This window comes from Giraffa tippelskirchi, chromosome X (assembly GCF_054371585.1).
Source record: "Giraffa tippelskirchi isolate mGirTip1 chromosome X, T2T-mGirTip1v1.2.pri, whole genome shotgun sequence".
Classification (NCBI taxonomy): Eukaryota; Metazoa; Chordata; class Mammalia; order Artiodactyla; family Giraffidae; genus Giraffa; species Giraffa tippelskirchi.
The window spans coordinates 102,660,269-102,681,913 of NC_137289.1; the positions used below are offsets into that span (position 1 = coordinate 102,660,269).

The window sequence follows — 21,645 nt, forward strand, 5'->3', positions numbered from 1 at the left end:
CATAATTGAAAAACACACATGTACCCCAATGTTCATAGCAGCACTATTAATAATAGCCAGGACATGGTAGCAACCTAGATATCCATCGACAGATGAATAGATAAAGAAGTGTGAGTATATGTGTGTGTGTGTGTGTGTGTGTGTGTGTGTGTGTACACACACAACGCAATGTTACTCAGTCATAAAAAGCAATAAATTTGAGTCAGTTGAACTGGGGTTAATGAACCTAGAACCTGTTATACAGAGTGAAGTAAGTCAGAAAGAGGAAGGCAAATATTGCATATTAATGCATATATATGGAATCTAGAAAAACAGTACTGATGAACCTATATGCAGGGCAGGAATAGAGACAGAGATACAGAGAAAAGATTGCCGACAGAGTAGGGTAAAGAAAGGTTGATAATGTATTGAGAGAGTAGCATCAAAGTTTATGCATTACCATAGGTAAAACAAATAGCTAGCGGGAAGCTGCTGTACAACAACAGGGAATTTAACCCAGTGCTCTGTGACAACCTAGAGGGGTGGAATGGGGAGTTAGTGCAAGGTTCTGGAGGGAGGGGATATATGTATACTTATGTCTAACTCATGCGGTTTTATGGCAGAAACCAAGAACACTTTGTAGAGCAATTATCCTCCAATTAAAAATAAGTTCAAAATGACATGAAAGAAGAAATATCACAACTAATAATACAGAAGTGCAAAGGATCACAGGAGACTACTAGAAACAATATCATGACAACAAATTTGACAACCTAGAAGATATGAATGCTGTTGCTGCTGCTAAGTCACTTCAGTCGTGTCTGACTCTGTGCGACTCCAGAGACGGCGGCCCACCAGGCTCCCCCGTCCCTGGGATTCTCCAGGCAAGAGTACTGGAGTGGGTTGCCATTGCCTTCTCCAGAAGATATGAATAAAATACTAGAAACATACACTCTTCCAAGACTAGAACATAAAGAAATAGAAATATAAATAGACTGATCACTAGTAAGCAGATTTAATCTGTGAACATAATTACCCACAAATAAAAGTCCAACACCATAAGTCTTCACTGGTGAATTCTACCAAATATTCAAAAAAGAATTAACAGCAGTCTTTCTCAAACTCTTCCAAAGTATAGAAGAGGAGGAAACATTTTTAAACATTTTATCAGGCCAGCTTTACCCTGATAGCAAAACAATCCAAGGACTCTATGTGAAAATAGTATCAACAGTCCATGACCTGTTAGGAACCAGGCCACACAGCAGGAAGTGAGCAGTGAGTAAGTGAGTGAAGCTTCATCTGTATTTACAGTTACTCATCACTCTCATTACTGCCTGAGCTCTGCCTCCTGTCAGATAAGCAGCAGCATTCGATTCTCATAGGAGTGCAAAACTTACTGCTGACTGTGCATGTAAGGGATCTAAGTTGCACAGTCCTTATGAGAATCTAATACCTGATGATCTGTGGTTGAGCTGAGGTGGTGATGTGGGAGTGGCTACAAATACATATTATCACTAGCAGAGAGGTTCGATTGTACAGAGACAATAATAAACCAGTTGCTTGCACACTCATATCTAGTCCCTATTATTGAGTGGCAAGTGACAATCTGCATCTAATAGGAGACTTTAAGTTAAAATCTGACACTTATTTTAGTCCACGCATAGTCAACTCATTATTTGATTTGCCAGTTCCATCCATGCCTCTTTTCTACACTGCACACTTGTCTCAGTTTTGGTAAGCCCACCAGATAACCCTAGCAAAAATGAGTAAAACAAAACAAAACAAAACAAAACAAATGTCACTGGAGAGCTTCATTGAAAACTACAAAAGACCCAATGATGAGAGAACAGAAGACTCTAAGAGAGACAACAAAAAGAAAGCTCAATTTAAATAAAATATAGAGAACTACTTAGGTTACAGGTTCATTGCAACAGGTGATTCATGTTTTCCAAGCCTGCTTTATATAATATGTGGCAACCACTATCCAAAAAAGCTGTAAAACCTTCAAAATTGCTTCATGACATGAAGACCAAACACTCTGAATTAAAAGACAAGCCACTGTATTTATTCAAAAGAAAAAAACAGTGAACATGAGGAATAGAAGCAATTATAGAAGGCCACCAATTCAACAAATGTGTCCTCACTGAGAACATTATTCTTGGTGGCTAGAAAGTGTTCCTAAGTGATCAATGCAAAGAAATAGGGGGAAACATTAGAATGGGAAAGACTAGAGATATTTACAAGAAACCTAGAGATACCAAGGGAACATTCCATGCAAAGATGGGCACCATAAAGGACAGATATTTAAGGACCTAACAGAAGCAGGAGATATTAAGAAGAGATGGCAAGAATACAGAGAAGAACTATACAAAAAAAAAACTTAATGACCCAGATAATTAAATGGTGTGATCACACACTTGGAGCCAGACATCCTGGAGTACAAAGTCAAGTGGGCCTTAGGAGGCACCAATATGAACAAAGCTACTGAAGGTGATGGAATTCCAGCTGAGCTCTTTCAAATACTAAAAGATGATGCTGTTAAAGAGCTGCACTCAATATGCCAGCAAATTTGGAAAACTCAGCAGTGGCCACAGGACTGGAAAAGGTCAGTTTTTATTCAAATCCCAGAGAACAGCAATGCCAAAGAATGTAAAAACTGTCGCACAATTGCACTCATCTCACATGCTAGCAAAGTAATGCTCAAAATTCTCCAAGCTAGATTTCAACAGTACATGAACCAAGAACTTCCAGATGTTCAAACTGGATTTATAAAAGGCAGAGGAACCAGAGATCAAATTGCCAACATCTGTTGGATCAAAGAAAAAATAAGAAGATTCCAAAAAAACATCTACTTCTGCTTTATTGACTATGCCAAAGCCTTTCACTGTGTGGATCACAACAAACTGTGGAAAATTATTCAAGAGATGGGAATAACAGATCACTTTACCTGCCTCTTGAGAAATCTGCATGCAGGTCAAGAAGCAACAGTTGGAACCAGACATGGAACAGTGGAATGCTTAAAAATTGGGAAAGGAGTGTGACAAGTCTCTATATTGTCATCCTGCTTATTTAACTTATATGCAGAGTACATCATGCACAATGCTGGGCTGGATGAAGCACAAGCTGAAATCAAGATTTCTGGGAGAAATATTAGCAACCTCAGATATGCAGATGACACCACCCTCATGGCAAAAAGCGAAGAGGAATTGAGGAGCCTCTTGATGAAAGTGAAACAGCAAAAGCTAGCTTAAAACTGCACAATCGAAAAACTAAGATCATGGCATCTGGTCCCATCACTTCATGGCAAATAGATGGGCAAACAATGGAAACAGTGAAAGACTTTTTTTCTTGGGCTCCAAAATCACTGCAGATGGTGACTGCAGCCATGAAATTAAAAGACACTTGCTCCTTAGAAGATAAGCTATGACAAACCTAGACAGCATATTAAAAAGCAGAGACATTACTTTGCTGACAAAGGTTCATCTAATCAAAACTATGGTTTTTCCAGTAGTCTTGTATGGATGTGAGAGTTGGACCATAAAGAAAACTGAGTGCCAAAGAACTGATGCTTTTGAACTGTGGTGTTGGAGAAGATTCTTGCGAGTCCCTTGGACTGCAAGGAGATCCAACCAGTGCATCCTAAAGGAAATCAATCCTGAATATTCACTGGAAGGACTCATGCTGAAGCTGAAGCTCCAATTCTCTGGCCACCTGATGCGAAGAACTGATTCATCTGAAAAGATCTTGGTGCTGGGAAAGATTGAAAGCAGGAAGAGAAGGGGATGGCAGAGGATGAGATGGTTGGCTGATATCCCCGACTTGGTGGGCATGAGCTTGAGCAAGCTCTGGGAGTCGGTGATGGACAGGGAAGCCTGGTGTGCTGCAGTGAATGGGGTCGCAAAGAGTCGGACACGACTGAGCAACTGAATTGAACTAAACCACACTGCTAAAGCTAAGAAGCCCTTAACTATGTGAAATAGATCACCAGTCCAAGTTCGTTGCATTAGACAGGGCACTCAGGGCCGGTACACTGAGACAACCCTGAGGGATGGGATTGGGGGGGGGATTTGGGAGGGGGGACACATGTACACCCATGGCTGATTCATGTCAATGTATGTGAAAAACCACTACAGTATTGTTAAGTAATTAGCCTCCAATTAAAATAAATAAGTTAATTTACAAAAAAAAAAAAAAGCCCTTTACTATTGGTGAAGAGTTGATCCTGCGTGTTTCTAAGGACATTTTTCATGAACTGTTAGGAGAGGCTACAGTTCCGATTGTGGCGTATGTTCCTCTTTCAGCTAGTACCAAAACTAGAGTAACTGATGAAATAGCAGAGGCTACTGAACTACAATTTTTAGAGAGGGTTAATTAGTCACTGGGCTTCCCTGGTAGCTCAGCTAGTAAGGAATCTGCCTGCAATGCAGGAGGCCCCAGTTCGATTTCTGAGTCAGGAAGATCCTCTGGAGGAGGACATGGCAACCCACTTCTGTTTTCTTGCCTGGTGAATCCCCATGGACAGAGGAGCCTGGAAGGCTACAGTCCATAGAATTGCAAAGAGTTGGACGTGACTGAGAGACTAAGTACAGCACAGCACAGCACACATCACAAAGTAAGCAATCCAGGTGGACAAGTCTACTGATGTTGACAACAAGGCAACAATGCTTATTTCTGTGTGATATATTTGCAGGAGGATGTGTTATATGTACTTCTGTTGCCAACCAACACCATAGCTGCAGAAATATTCAAGTCTTTGAATGATTATGTTGTTGTGTGTGGTGCTTAGTCACTGAGTCATGTCTAACTCTTTGTGACCCCATGGACTGTAGCCCACTAGGCTCCTCTGTCCATGGGAATTCACCAGGCAAGAATATTGGAGTGGGTTGCCATGCTCTCCTCCAGGGTATCTTCGCAACCCAGGGATCAAACCCAGGTCTCCCTCATTGCAGGCGAATTCTTTACCAACTGAACCATCAGGGAAGTCCAAAAATACTGGAGTGGGTAGCCTATCCCTTCTCCATGGTAACTACCCAACTCAAAAATTGAACCAGGGTCTCCTGTATTGCAGGGGGATTCTTTACCAACTGAGCTACCAGGGAAGCCGCTTTGAATGATTACATATCAGGAAAACTAAATAAGTCATTTTGTGTCATTTTATGCATGGACAGAACAGCTGCCATGACTGAATGAGCTTTATGGTTTTACTACTTGGGTCAAATGGGTCACTTCTGAAAGTTCCCAAACCAGGGATCAAACCCAGGTCTCCTTCATTGTAGGCAGATTGTACCACTCAGCTACCAAGGAAGCCAAGAGCAATGCTGGCTAGCCAAAAAAACGCTACCTGAACTTAACAACGTTTTGAAGGACATGATTAAAATTATGCATTCACGTCAGTCCAGTTCAGTTGCTCAGTCATGTCTGACTCTTTGCAACCCCATTCACTGCAGCACGCCAGGTTTCCTTGTCCATCACCAACCCCCAGAGCTTGTTCAAACTCATGTCCATCAAGTTGGTGATGCCATATGCCCATCTCATTCTCTATTGTCCCCTTCTCCTCCTGCCTTCAATCTTTCAAAGCATCAGGGTCTTTTCCAACGAGTCAGTTCTTCACATCAGGTGGCCAAATTAATGGAACTTCAGCTTCAGCATGAGTACTCCCTATGAATATTCAGGACTGATTTCCTTTAGGATGCACTGGTTGGATCTCCTTGCAGTCCAAGGGACTCTCAAGAGTCTTCTCCAACACCACAGTTCAAAAGCATCAATTCTTCAGCACTCAGTCTTCTTTATTGTCCAACACTCACATCCACACATGACTACTGGAAAAACCGTAGCTTTGACTAGATGGACCTTTGCAGGCAAAGTAATGTCTCTGCTTTTTAATATGCTGTCTAGGTTTATCATAACTTCTCTTCCAAGGAGCAAGTGTCTTTTATTTTCATGGCTGCAGTCACCATCTGCAGTGATTTTGGAGCCCAAGAAAAGAAAGTCTTTCACTGTTTCCATTGATTGCCTATCTATTTGTCGTGAAGTGATGGGACCGGATGCCATGATCTTAGTTTTTTGAATGTGCAGTTTTAAGCCAGCTTTTCCACTCTCCTCTTTCACTTTCATCAAGAGGCTCCTCAGTTGCTCTTCACTTTCTGCCATAAAGGTGGTATCATCTCTATATATGAGATTGCTGATATTTCTCCCAGAAATCTTGATTTCAGCTTGTGCTCCATCCAGCCTGGCATTTCACATGATGTACTTTGCATATAAATTAAATAAGCAGGGTGACAATATAGAGACTTGTAGCACTCCTTTCCCAATTTGGAACCAGTCCACTGTTTCATGTCTGGTTCTAACTATTGCTTCTTGTCCTGCATGCAGATTTCTCAGGAGGCATGTAAAGTGACCTGTTATTCTCATCTCTTGTAGAATTTGGCACAGTTTATTGTGATCCCCACAGTCAAAGGCTTTGGCACAGTCAATAATGCAGACTCTTATGGAACTCTCTTGATTTTTCTATGATCTAACCGAAGTTGGCAATTTGATCTCTGGTTCCTCACCCTTTTCTAAATCCAACTAGAAAATATGGAAGTTCTTGGTTCATGTACTGTTGAAACCTAGCTTGGAGAATTTTGAGCATTACTTTACTAGCATGTGAGATGAGTACAATTGTGCAACAGTTTGAACATTCTTTGGCATTGCCGTTCTTTGGGATTGGAATAAAAACTGACTTTTTCCAGTCCTGTGGCCACTGCTGAGTTTTCCAAATTTGCTGGCATATTGAGTGCAGCATTTTAACAGCATCATCTTTTTGGACTTGAAATAGCTCAGCTGGAATCCCATCACCTCCAGTAGCTTTGTTCACAGTGATGCTTCCTAAGGCCCACTTGACTTCTCACTCCAGGATGTCTGGCTCTAGGTGAGTGATCACACCACAGTGGTTATCCAGATCATGAATATCTTTTTTGCATAGCTCTTCCATGTATCTTTGCCACCTTTTCTTAATATTTTCTGTTACTGTTAGGTCCATATGGTTTCTGTCCTTTATTGTGCCCATTTTTGCACGAATTGTTCACTTGGTATATCTAATTTTCTTGAAGAGATCTCTAGTCTTTCCCCTTCTATTGTTTTCCTCTATTTCTTTGCATTGATCACTGAGAAAGTGTTTCTTATCTCTCCTTGCTATTCTTTGGAACTCTGCATTCAGATGGGTATAGCTTTCCTTTTCTCCTTTGCCTTTAGCTTCTCTTCTTTTCTCAGCTATTTGTAAGGCTTCCTCAGACAACCATTTTGACCTTTGCATTTCTTTTTCCTGGGGATGGTCTAAATCACTGCCTCCTGTACAATGTCACAAACCTCTGTCCATAGTTCTTCAGGCACTCTGGCTATCAGATCTAATGCTTTGAATCTATTTGTCACTTCTACTTTATAATCATAAGGGGTTTGATTTAGGTCATACCTAAATGGTCTAGTGGTTTTCCCTACTTTCTTCAATTTAAATCTGAATTTTGCAATAAAGAGTTCATGATCTGAGCTAGTTAGCTCCTGGTCTTGTTTTTGCTGACTGTATAGGGCTTCTCCAACTTCAGCTGCAAAGAATATAATCTGATTTTGGTATTGATCATCTGGTGATGTTCATGTGTAGAGTCATCTCTTGTGTTGTTGGAAGAGGGTGTTTGCTATGACCAGTACATTCTCTTGGCAAAACTCTGTTAGCCTTTGCCCTGCTTCATTCTGTACTCCAAGGTCAAACCTGCTTGTTACTCCAGGTATGTCTTGACTTCCTACTTTTGCATTCCAGTCCCCTATGATGTAAAGGACATTGTTTTTGGTGTTAGTTCTAGAAGGTTCTTGTAGAACCATTCAACTTCAGCTTCTTCCCTTAACTTATATCTGTTCGTGCAGCTCTGTGAGGAGATGGATGCAGAGCACACATGCCTTGTCTTATACACAGAAGTGAGCCAGCTCTCTATAGGTAGTTCAGTGGCCAGTGTTTTTGAATTATGAAAGCAGCTCCAGGGATTTCTTTCAGAAAACAGTCACCACTGGCAGCACATTTCAGTGACAGAATGGGTCACAAATCTTGCTTACTTGTGTGACATAGTCAACCCCCTCAATGAACTCAACCTGTCACTTCAGGGAGAATGGCAACTGCATTCAAATAAAAAGTGGCTGCATTCAAAGCCAAACTGTAATTACAGGAGCAACGAGTGAACATTGGAATTTTTGACATGTTTCAAATATTAGCAGAGATTTTGAATGAGACTGAACAAGAGCCTTCTTTCTCCCATCTGGTGCATGGTCACCTATCTCAGTTTTGAAGAGTTTGAGCATCAATTCCCAACCACAAAAGACCCCTGAACTGGGAAGGAGTAGATTTGCAACCCATTTGTGAATAAGCCAGGTGAATCAACTTTGTCCTTACTAGAAGGGGATCAACTGCTTGAGATCGCAAATGATGGTGGCATTAAATGTATGTTTGAGACAACTTCAAATCTCCATACATTCTGGATTAACATCAAGGTGGAATATCCTGAGATTGTCACCAAAGCAGTGAAAAGCCTGCTTCCATTTCCAACATCCTATCTTTGTGAAGCCAGTTTTTCTGCAATGCCAACAACCAAAAGACGATTACATACTTCAGGTATCACCGTTTCCCATGACCCCCAGATGGGACCATCTAGTTGCAGGAAAACAAGCTCAGGATCAGAATCAGAATCAAAATCAGAATCAGAATCCCACTGATTCTGCATTATGGTGAGTTTTATACTTATTTCATTATATATCACAATGCAAAAATAGAAATAAAGCACATGAAACATGTGAAGCACTTGTATCATCCCTAAACCATCCACACCCTCAGTCTGTGGAAAAATTTTCTTCCATGAAACTAGTCCCTTGTGCCAAAAAGGTTGGGGACCACTGCTCTACTATATGTTTGAAAGCTGCTATGAGAATAGATGTTCAAAATTCTCATCACAAGAAAAATATTGCAACTATGCATGGTGACAGATGTAAACAACACTTATTATGGTGATCACTTCATAATGTATACAATTATTAAATTATTATATTGTACATCTGAAACTAACATGATGTTAAATGGCAATTTTACTTCAATAAAGAAGAAGCCTCATCATACAAATCCAAGATTTCTGTTGATGTTACCAGAAACGAACAAAGTGTCTATTGAAAATCTGTTGTCTGGGGCTTCAAACCAGAGTTGAGGTTCTGTAATGCAGTGATTGATAATTTTCAAGAGCCTGATGAAGCAGATATGATTTTTTTTTCTCAAAATTCTGACCTGTATGCATCTTCAATAAGATCTTTATCATATCCATATATATTCAGTTGGCCAACTTGTTACAGAGAGAACTTTATTGAAAAGATTTTATGATGTCTTGTTATCAATTGTGTAGAGTATTCTAGTTTTAACTTGTGACAATTTTGCAATAAATTGTTTATAATATGTTGCAGTTGTACTTAACTCAGCCCATCTTTAAACTGAATGATTGTTTACAGGCATAATGATGTGAGCACTGTTGATTTGGAGTTGACCACCTTTTAATATGCAGAAGAGATGAATGATAGTTCTTCATTCTTGTGATGAATGCCTCTGCATAGTAATGATTTGTTGGTGAGCACTTAAGGTACTAGAAGTGATATACATGTATTTATGTATGACCTAAATCAAATAGCATGCTTCCGAAATAAAATTTATTCTTTAATCTAGATACTTAGTAATTGGGGCCATTATATCTGAATACACAACACGATCAGAACATGAGATTTTCCAACAGTGTAATTTTTCCATGGTATAATTTATGGTCTCCTAAAAAAGTAAATATGGTGTCTGTAGAATATGCTATGTGCATTTATAATAACTATTTACATATTGTGGTGTCAGTAACTTCAAATTTTATTTTTACATAGGTATGTGGGGAAACATTTTTGAGATGGGTATACAGTAACAATTCTGACTGCATGATACTTGTTTTTATAGTAGTAACATATTATGCTGCATTATTACTTGCATAAATCTAATTTCACTAAAAGTTAGCCAACACTCTAATTGATAATGTAGACATTAAACTAGGATTTAATAAGGATTTTAGGTTAAAGTACAAGTTGTTACTACCAATAGTCTGAAGTAGTAAGTACAGCTTTTTAATAGTGGTGTAATTAGCCTCACAATTAGGTTGGATTTTTCCTATCTAACGAGGAAATTTATTGAATACAGGAGAATTTGTATGCTGTGTGGGAGTCTGTATTATAAAATCTTTAAATTTTCTTTGGGAAAGAGGGGGATGAGTATAAATTCCAAACTTACTGGCATCTATATCTTTAAAGATATTTTGGGAATTAAGATATAATCATCTTAGAAAAATCACTTTACAGAGGTAGTTTGTGAAGTGGTTTTAAAATGATCCTTTTATTAAAGTTTTAGTCATTTACATTGCCTAAAATTTAAATAATTTGTATCATCGTCCTCTAAAAAAGACTCTAGACATGACATCACCAGATGGTCAATACTGAAATCAGATTGGTTATATCCTGCAGCCAAAGTTGGAGACACTCTATACAGTCAGCAAAAACAAGACGTAGAGCTGACTGTGGCTTAGATCATGAGCTCTTATTGCAAAATTCAGACTTAAATTGAAGAAAGTAGGGAAATCAATAGACCATTTATGTGTGACCTAAATCAAATCCCTTACAATTGTACAGTGTAAGTGACAAATAGATTCAAAGCATTAGATCTGATAGACAGAGTGCCTGAAGTACTACGGACAGAAGTTCCTAACATTGTACAGGAGGTGGTGACCAAAACCACCCCCAAGAGAAAGAAATACAGGAAGGCAAAATTGTTGTCTGAGGAGGCCGTGCAAATGGTTGAGAAAAGAAGAGAAGCAAAAGGCAAGGGAGAAAGGGAAAGATACACCCAACTGAATGCAGAGTTCAAAGGATAGCAAGGAAAGATAAAAAATTCTTTATTTTTTTCATTTTTAAAAAAAATTATTTATTTTTTATTGAAGGATAATTGCTTTACAGAATTTTGCTGTTTTCTGTCAAACCCGAGGTGAACAATGCAAAGACATAGAGGAAAACAATAGAATGGGAAAGACTAGAGATCTCTTCAAAAAAGTTAGAGATATCAAGGGAACATTTCATGCAAAGATTGGCACAATAAAGGACAGAGGCAGTATGGACCTAACAGAAGCAGAAGATATTAAGAAGAGGTGGCAAGAATACAAAAAAAGGTCTTAATGACCCAGACAACCACGATGGTGTGATCATGCATCTAGAGCTAGACATACTGGAATGTGAAGTCAAGTGGTCCTTAGGACACATTACTATGAACAAAGCTAGTGGAGGAGAAAAAATTCCGCTGAGCTATCTCAAATCTTAAAATATGATGCTGTTAAACTGATGCACTCAATATGCAAGCAAGTTTGGAAAACTCGTCAGTGGCTGGACTGGAAAAGATCATTTTTCATTCCAATCCCAAAGGAAGGCAACACTAATGAATGTTCAAACTACCATACAATTGCACTCATTCTATGTGATAGCAAGGAAATGCTCAAAATCCTTCATGCTAGGCTTCAACAGTATGTGAATGAAGAATTTCCAAATGTACAAGCCGAATTTAGAAAAGGAAGGGGAACAAGAGATCAAATTGTCAACATCTGTTGGATCATAGAAAAAGCAAGAGAATTCCAGAAAAACAGCTACTTCTGCTTCATTGACTACACTAAAGCCTTTGACTATGTGGATCACAACAAACTGTGGAATCTTTTTCAAGAGATGGGAATACCAGATCACCTTACCTGACTCCTGAGAAACCTGTATGCAGGTCAAGAAGCAACAGTTAGAAACGGACATGGAACAATGGTTCAAAATTGTGACAGTAGCACGTCAAGCTTGTATATTCTCACCCTGCTTATTTAACTTATATGCAGAGTACATCATGTGAAATGCCAAACTGGGTGAATCTCAAGCTGGAATCAAGTTTTCTGGGAGAAATATCAATATCCCCTAATATGCAGGTGATATCATCTTAATGACAGAAAGTGAAGAGCAACTAAAGAGCCATTTGATGAAGGTGAAAAAGGAGAGTGAAAAAGCTGGCTTAAAACTCAATATTCAAAAACCTAGGATCATAGCATCCAGTCCCATCGCTTCATAGCAAATAGATGGGAGAAAAATGCAAACAGTGACAAAGTATTTTCTTAGGCTCCAAAATAACTGCACACAGTAACTGCACCCATGAAATTAAAAGATGCTTGCTCCTTGGAAGAAAAGTTATGACAAACCTACACAGCATATCAAAAAGCAGAGACATCACTTCGCTTACAAAGGTCGAGATACGAGATAGTCAAAGGAATGTTTATTCCAATAGTCATATATGGATATGAGAGTTGGACCATAAAGAAGGCTGAACACTGAAGAATTGATGCTTTCTAACTGTGATGCTGGAGAAGATTCTGGACAATCCCTTGGACAGTAAGGAGATCAAACCAGTCAACCCTAATGGAAATCAGTCCTGAATATTCATTGGAAGGACTGATGCTGAAAGTGAAGCTCCAATACTTCAGCCACATGATGCGAAGAGCCAACTCACTGGAAAATAACTTGATGCTGGGAACGATTGAGAGCAGAAAGAGAAGGGGATGACAGAGGATGGTATCATTGGATGGCATCATTAACTCAATGGACTTGAGTTTGAGCAAACTCTGGAAGATAGTGAAGGACAGAGAAGCCTGGTGTGCTGCAGTTCATGGGGTCGAAAGGAATCAGACACTAAGAGATTGAACAACAACTAAAAATGACCAATAGCAAAGAGAAATATTAGTTGTGGTTCCCTTGAGATTAGGAAAACCACAAGGGTTATCACTGTTATCAACAATATTACAGCTCCTGGCAAACACACATGTGAAGAAAGAAATAATGAGTAGAAAGATACAATTCCCAGCATTTTTCACAATCGACATACTACATAATTAGTAAGGAAATTCAGGAAGCCACCAGATAAAATATTATCTTATAAAAATCAATAATATTTATCGACATTATTAATAATCAATTATAATTTAAAATTAGCAACAAAAGGAATCAAACATCCACAGATTAATTTAACCAATCATATGTAAAACCTTTATAGTGAAATTTCCATAGCAAGATAAAAGGCATATAAGGCTATCTGAATAAATGGAAAGTCATTCCAATAAGTGAATAACATAAAAATAACAGTTATCTCTAAAATAATCTTTAAATTCAATGCAATGAGAAGCAAAATTCTAGTTTAATAAACTCACTGTAAAATTTGTATAAAAAAATGACACATACGTAACTCAATCCTGAACAAAGGAGGCTTATCTCCCAAATAGTAAGACAAATTTCAAATTCATACAGGATGGGGGAGACAACTGTACACCCGTGGCTGATTCGTGTCGATGTATGGAGAAAACCACCACAATATTGTAAAGTAATTAGCCTCCAATTAAAATAAATTAATTAATTTAAAATAAAAATAAAAAAATAATATTTATAATAATAAAAATAATATGATACTGTTGCCTTAACAAAATAATATACAAATACAACCAAATAAACAACTTGGAGTCGGATCTATTTATTTAAAGACAGCAAACACTAAAGGTGGCCAAAATCAAGTCAAAGGAGGAAAAGCTGAATTGTTTAGGATATGGTATTGAGAAAAGTGGGCTTCCTGGGTAGCTCAGCTGGTAAAGAACCCGCCTGCAATGCAGGAGACCCCGGTTCAATTTCTGGGTCAGGAACTTCCCCTGGAGAAGGGGTAGGCAGAGATTCTTGTATTCTTGGGCTTCCCTGGTGGGTATTCTTGGGCTTCCCTCCTGGCTCAGGCAGTAAAGAATCTGCCTGCAATGCGGAAGACCTGCATTCCATCCCCGGATTAGGAAGATCCCCAGGAGGAGGGCATGGCAACCAGCTCTAGTATTCTTGCCTGGGGAATCTCCATGGACAGAGGAGCCTGGCAGGCTACAGTCCATGGGGCCGCAAAGATTAAGCATATTGAGAAAACTTCCTCACTATATGGAGAAAATATGAAATGGATCCTTAGTTAATGGCACATAGAAAGATAGATTTTGCCATGATTAAATATCCAAATGTGGAAAAATCATAAACAGAAGATAATATAGTAGGATATCATCGTGAGCAGAGGTTGGAAGGATTTTATAAACAATTTTATTTTTATTTTTTAAAAAGCACAAATCTTGAAGCCAAAATTTGATGAATTTGATTATAAATGTTGTTCTGTTCAACAAAACACACCATGAAGAAGATTAACAGATGAATGACAAACTGGGAAAGGATATCTGCAATGTACAAACACAGACATGGTACTAGTAGATAAAAGATAGAAACTCTCAAAAATCAAAAAGAAAAATCTATCTAGAAACCCCAATCCATCCATGTACTTTACAATACATCCAGAATCAAAACACTTGTTATTCCTTTGACTCTATAGGGCTTGCCTGAGCTGCCATCATTTTGTACGTGTGTTAGGGGAAGCACACTGATTAAAACCGCCCACCCTGGCCAGGCACCATACATAGTCACCATTTGCAAGAGTTGTTTTAAAACAGGAGGTCCTGCTCAGGAGCATGGAACGAATAAGCCACTGCCAATCGGAAGAGGTCGGGAAAGGTCAAAAGGAGACACCACATGTCCGACCACCTCCCAGAATCCTTCTCTCTGGCATCCATCTTGACTGAACAAGGCATGCACCACCAGGAAGGACTCTGAGTCAAAATGATTGACTAAAGACAACTCGGAAACTAATCCCATCATCATAAAACCTGAGACTGCAAGCCATGTGGCAGAGCTGTCCTCCTGGGTTCCCTTACCCTACTGCTCTCCACCCGGGTGCCCTTTCCCAATAAAATCTCTTGCTTTGTCAGCACATGTGTCTCCTTGGACAATTCATTTCCGAGTGTTAGACAAGAGCCCAGTTTCAGGCCCTGGAAGGCGTCCTCCTCCCTGCAACACGTGGATTAATTTAATTGTCTTGGTCACTCTTTATTGTCTAACTCACTCACTAAGTGATCTCATGCATATTATCAACATATCTTTAAATATTATCTACATAGTGATGATTTAAATCTCTTTCTCTAGTTCACACCTCTCCTCTAATTTGGTTACATGTGTAGCAAAATATCTACTTGATATTTCCATTTGGATGTCCACAGACATCTTAAACTTTATTTCAAACTTCTCCATTTCATTAAATGACAACTATTTCCATTGATCCAGACAAAAAATCTTGGAACCATTTTTTTCTGTTCTTTTCCCCTCCCATCCCTCATCTGAGACCATCAAGATATCTCATTGGATCTATTTTAAAAATCCATCCTAAATATGACCACTGCTCATCTCTTCCAAGCAACCATTATCTCATCTCTAACCATTGCTTCCTAGATTATCTCCATAATTCCTTCCTTGCCTACTTTCAGTCTCTTCAAAACACATCAGTTAGATTGATTGTGTTAAAATGAAAGTCAGATCATGTCACATCTCTGCTTAAAGTCTTCCAATGGCTTTGCAATCTTTATGACCTACTTCCTGCTCTTCTTCTATTTATATTTTCTTTTAATTCTTTTATTTTTAAGCTATTTTACCTTGAATCCACTTATAATTTATTTTATCATATGATAATAAACAGAGATATAATTTTGTATTTCTTAAAGAATAACAACTTGTCCTAAAACCATATACAATCCTCCCTTGATAACCTTGGTGGATTGGTTCCAGGAACCCCCATAGATACCAAAATCCATGCTTAAGTCTCTTATATAAATGATACAGTATTTGCACATAACCTATACACATCCTCTCTTCTCATATACTTTGTCATCTGTAGATTAGTTATAATATCTAATACAGTGTAAATGTTATTTAAATAGTTCCTGTTGTTTAGTCACAAAATCGTGTCTGACTCTCCACGACCTCATGGACTGTAGCCCTCCAGGTTTCTTGGCCCATGGGACTTTCCAGGCAAGAATACTTCAATGGGTTACCAATTTCTTCTCCAGGGAATCTTCCCCACCCGGGGATTGAACCTGCACCTCCTACTTAGCAGGTAGAATTGTTACCACTGAACCACCTGGGAAGCCCCTGGCCCATGACAAATTAAAGCTTTGCTTTTTAGAACTTTCTGGAATTTATTCTGAATACAGTAGAATCATAGGGGTTAATTATGCCAACCTTCACACAACTGAAAAACCACCTATAACTTTGTGGTTGGCCTTCCATATTCATGGTTCCTCATTTGTGGATTCAACTGACCACAGATTGTGTAGTATGTACATGTTTATTGAAAAAAATATGCATATAAGTGGACCTGTTCAATTGAAATCCAAGCTGTTCAAAGGTCAACTATGCTTTTAATCTGTAGTTGCTTGAATCAAGAGCTGGCTGTATTGATTAAGTTTCCTTTCTTCCATTGAAATGCTAGCTTTTTCTAATATTAAACTTTAAATATACTCAGCATTAGAGGCAATGCTGCTGCTGCTGCTGCTGCTAAGTCGCTTCAGTCGTGTCCGACTCTATGCGACCCCATAGACAGTAGCCCACCAGGCTCCCCCGTCCCTGGGATTCTCCAGGCAAGAACACTGGAGTGGGTTGCCATTTCCTTCTCCAGTGCATGAAAGTGAAAGTGAAGTCACCCAGTCATGTCCGACTCTTAGCGACCCCATGGACTGCAGCCTACCAGCCTCCTCCGTCCATGGGATTTTCCAGGCAAGTTTACTGGAGTGGGGTGCCATTTCCTTCTCTAATTAGAGGCAATATTTCAGTGCTATTGTGATGATATTAACATAGGAGCACAATAAAGCCTGGTTTTTATTACTTACTCCTCTCCTTGAGGCTGTTTATCAAAGGAAATAAAAAGAATTATAGGCAAATGAGAATGAAAGTGCCACTTCTTTAATTGCTGAGCCAGTGTCCACTAACTCCTATTGCAGAGCTCTGATAATTGATGAGTTTAAAAGCTTTGACTTAAAGGAATAAAGAAACCTTCCTCATTCTAGCCCCTTGAAACTAAGATGGCTCAACGTGCAGAACAGACATTGTCCTGACTCATATAACCAGTTCACCCATTCACAGGCACAGATCAGCTTACCACATGGAAGCAGGCAGCACAACAGAGAGTGCTGAGATGAAAGGAACAATAACCCTGCCCATTAGTAAGACATTGTCCAACAAATATCTTAGGTTCTGATTAATCATATTAATAACATCTCCCTTGTGAGGAGACCTAAGGAGGGAGGTAGAAAGAAGAAATGTAAGTTAATAATGTAGTAGTTGTATCCCTATGGCTATTGACAAAGAAAGAACTTTGGGTCTGTTTCAGGGAATTTTCTTTTGTTCTATTAATTAGTTTTAACAGCACCTAGCTGCTTTAATTATTGTACCTTTATAATATTGAGTTGTGTTAGTCTTCTCTCATTAATCTTTTTGTTGAGGAATACTTGATTTACAAATACTGTGTTAGTGTCAGGTATATAGTATGGTAATTCAGGTTTTTTTCTGATCATATTCCACTATAGGTTATCAAAAGATATTAAATGCAAATCCCTGTGTTATACAGTTTATCTTTGTTGCTTGTCTATTTGATGGATCATATTTTTCATCTTTTAATTACCTATTCCTAATTTGTCCCTTCCTCCTTTCCTCTCCATTTTTGGTAATCATATTTTTTTTTTCTAGATCAGTGAGTTTGTTTCTGCTTTGTGTATAGATTCAATTGTATTATTTTTTAGATTTCAAATATAAGTGATATCACATAGTATTTGTCTTTCTATGATTAACTTCACTATGTATAATATTCTCTAGATCCATCCATCTCATTAATTTTTAAAAAATACTTATTGAATCTTCTTGTCCAGGTGTTCCTTATTCTTCCAAATGAACTTTATATACAACCACTTCATTTAAGCACAAAAATATCCAACTGTGATTTTGATTAGAAATACTTTAAATCTATACATTATTTAAGGTAAATCACTCCCTAGTAAATAATGGTATTTTACAAAGTTCCATTTTCAGCTCAATGTTATTGTCACTCTACACACTACCTCAATAGGTAATTTCACATATGATCATGATTTCAACTATCATTTATTGTAGTTACTGATGACTCTTGAATCTCTACATCTCTTCCAGATGTTTCTGTCAAACTACAGACTCATACTCAAGTTGAGTGTAGCCTCCTATTTTTATAAGCGTTCTCTTTTACACTTGGATGTCTTATGGGTAACTTATATTCAAGACATTACAAAGTAAACATAATATTTTCCCCTCTAAATAAATAAATAAACAAAAAAACACCCCGTACTTCTTGCTTTTTATTTATTTTTTATTATTGGTACCACCATCTAGGTGCTTAACCAAAAAATCAGTTTCTTATCCTTAACTCTACTATCTCTCTTATTGCCTGCCTAACACTTGTACAATCATCATGTCCTGTTGATTATCTATTGGTGGTGCTGGTTTAATCAATAAGTTGTGCTTAACTCTTGCAACCCCATGGACTGTAGCCTGCCAGGCTCCTTTGTCCATGATTTCCCAGGCAAGAATACTGGAGTGGGTTGCCATTTCCTTCTTCAGGATCTTTTTGTCACAGGGATTGAACCAATGTCTGCTGCGTTGCAGGAGGATTCTTTACTACTGAGCCACCAGGGAAGCCCTGACTATCTTAACATCCCTCAAACCCAACTAATTCTCTCAATCCTCATTTCCTACAACTTTTGATAAAGTCATTATCATCACTTGTATGTACTACTACAACAGCCTTTTAAATGTTTCCCTTGCTTCCAGTGTATCCCCTTTCTCTTTTTAGTCATTTATTCATTATTTTAGTACCTGGATCACCATCTTCATTTCCACCTCAATCTCCACCACTCTTCTAAGTGACTTTAAAGTCTATATGGATAGCTCATCTAAAACTCTAGCCTTTCAGTGCCTTGAGCTCCTCAGTTCCAATAACCTTCACCTCCACTTTACTTTGTGTGCCAAGTCGCTTCAGTTGTGTCCAACTCTTTGCGATCCTATCAACTGTAGCCCACAAGACTCCTCTGTCCGAGGAATTCTCCAGGCAAGAATACTGGAGTGGGTTGCCTTGCCCTCCTCCAGGGGATCTTCCCAACCCAGGGAACGAACCCACATCTGTTAAGTTTCCTGCACTGGCAGGTGGGTTCTTCACCAATAGCACCACCTAGGAAGCCCCCACTTTCCTTTGGCCCTTGGTTAAACCACAGACCATCATCTTATCACCTGAAATTGCTCTGTTTAAGTTTTAAAATTAAGTTACACTCACTGTTTTCACTCCCATATCTGCCAATTATTCTTTAGTCCATTATAATCTGGCTTATTTTCCCACCAATTTATTAAAAGCACAGGCCACTCCTCTGTTGCTAAATCCAATGGGAAATTTTATGTTACTTAACCTCTCCAAGGAAGCTAAAACCATTGACCTCTTCATCTTTGAAATGATCTTTTTAACATCTTTGGTACCATCTTATCTGGTTTTTCTTCTAACATTTTGCTCACTTTTTTCTCACGTTTACTTTTCAATTAGTACCTCCCTAAAAATCTGTTTTCCTTAGGGTTTTATTCTAGGATTCCTACTGTCCCATTGAATATACTCTTCCGGGGGTGACTGTTTATTTCTTTTTCTTTAATTACTACTTAAATGTTGATGCCTTTCACATTTATTCCCTCAGATAATACCCTTCTTTTGAGCTTCAGACCTTCATGTCTATTAGATATATTTATTTAGTTGTCTTATAGACATCTCTAATTCAAGATATTCAAAAGTGAACTCACCATCACCTATTCTCTCCCATCCCAAATTCAGTTCAGTTCACTCAGTCGTGTCCGACTCTTGCGACCCCATGAATCGCAGCACGCCAGGCCTCCCTGTCCATCACCAAATCCCAAGGTCTACCCAAACCCATGTCCATCGAGTCGGTGATGCCATCCAGCCATCTCATCCTCTGTCGTCCCCTTCTCTTCCTGCCCACAATCCTGCCCAGCATTAGGGTCTTTTCCAATGAGTCAACTCTTCACATGAGGTGACCAAAGTATTGGAGTTTCAGCTTCAACATCAGTCCTTCCAATGAACACCCAGGACCAATCTCCTTTAGGATAGACTGGTTGGATCTTCTTTCAGTTCCAGGGACTCTCAAGAGTCTTCTCCAACACCACAGTTCAAAAGCATCAATTCTTCAGGACTCAGCTTTCTTCACCGTCCAACTCACATCCATACATGACTACTGGAAAAACCATAGCCTTGACTAGACAGACCTTTGTTAGCAAAGTAATGTCTCTGCTTTTAAATATGCTATCTAGGTTGGTCATAACTTTGTTTCCAAGGAGTAAGGGTCTTTTAGTTTCATGGCTGCAGTCACCATCTGCAGTGATTTTGGAGTCCAAAAAAATAAAGTCTGACACTGTTTCCACTGTTTCCCCATCTATTTGCCATGAAGTGATGGGACCAGATGCCATGATCTTAGGTTTCTGAATGTTGAGCTTTAAGTCAACTTTTTCACTCACCTCTTTCACTTTCATCAAGAGGCTCTTTAGTTCTTCTTCACTTTCTGCCATAAGGGTGGTGTCATCTGCATATCTGAAGTTATTGACATTCCTCCCGACAATCTTAATTCCAGCTTGTGCTTCCTCCAGCCCAGCATTTCTCATGATGTACTCTGCATATAAGTTAAATAAGCAAGGTGACAATATACATCCTTGACGTACTCCTTTTCCTATTTGGAACCAGTCTGTTGTTCCATGTCCAGTTCTAACTGTTGCTTCCTGGCATGCATACAGGTTTCTCAAGAGACAGTTCAGATGGTCTGCTATTCCTATCTCTTTCAGAACTTTCCACAGTTTATTGTGATCCACACAGTCAAAGGCTTTGGCATAGTCAATAAAGCAGAAATAGATGTTTTTCTGGAGCTCTCTTGCTTTTTCGATGATCCAGTGGATGTTGGCAATTTGATCTCTGATTCCTCTGCCTTTTCTAAAACCAGCTTGAACATCTGGAAGTTCATGGTTCACGTATTGCTGAAGCTTGGCTTGGAGAATTTTGAGCATTACTTTACTAGCGTGTGAGATGAGTGCAATTGTGCAGTAGTTTGAGCATTCTTTGACACTGCCTCTCTTTGGGATTGGAATGAAAACTGACCTTTTCCAGTTCTGTGGCCACTGCTGAGTTTTCCAAATTTGCTGGCATATCGAATGCAGCAATTTCACAGCATCATCTTTCAGGATTTGAAATAGCTCAACTGGAATTCCATCTCCTCCAATAGCTTTGTTCGTAGTGATGCTTTCTAAGGCCCACTTGACTTCACATTCCAGGATGTCTGCCTCTAGGTGAGTGATCAGATCATCATGATTATATGGATCATGAAGATTTTTTTTTGTACAGTTCTTCTGTGTATTCTTGCCCCTCTTCTTAATATCTTCTGCTTCTGTTAGGTCCATACCATTTCTGTCCTTTATCGAGCCCATTTTTGCATGAAATGTTCCCTTGGTATCTCTAATTTTCTTGAAGAGGTCTCTAGTCTTTCCCATTCTGTTGTTTCCCTCTATTTCTTTGCATTAATCGCTGAGGAAGGCTTTATCTCTCCTTGCTAT

The 21,645-nt window shown here is 38.8% G+C and overlaps 1 protein-coding gene across 20 annotated transcripts in view; it reads right to left on the reverse strand.

The window, feature by feature from the left end:
• Nucleotides 1-21,645, reverse strand: part of HEPH (hephaestin) — a 118,085-nt gene that overhangs the window by 58,159 nt on the left and 38,281 nt on the right. The window lies entirely within an intron of this gene.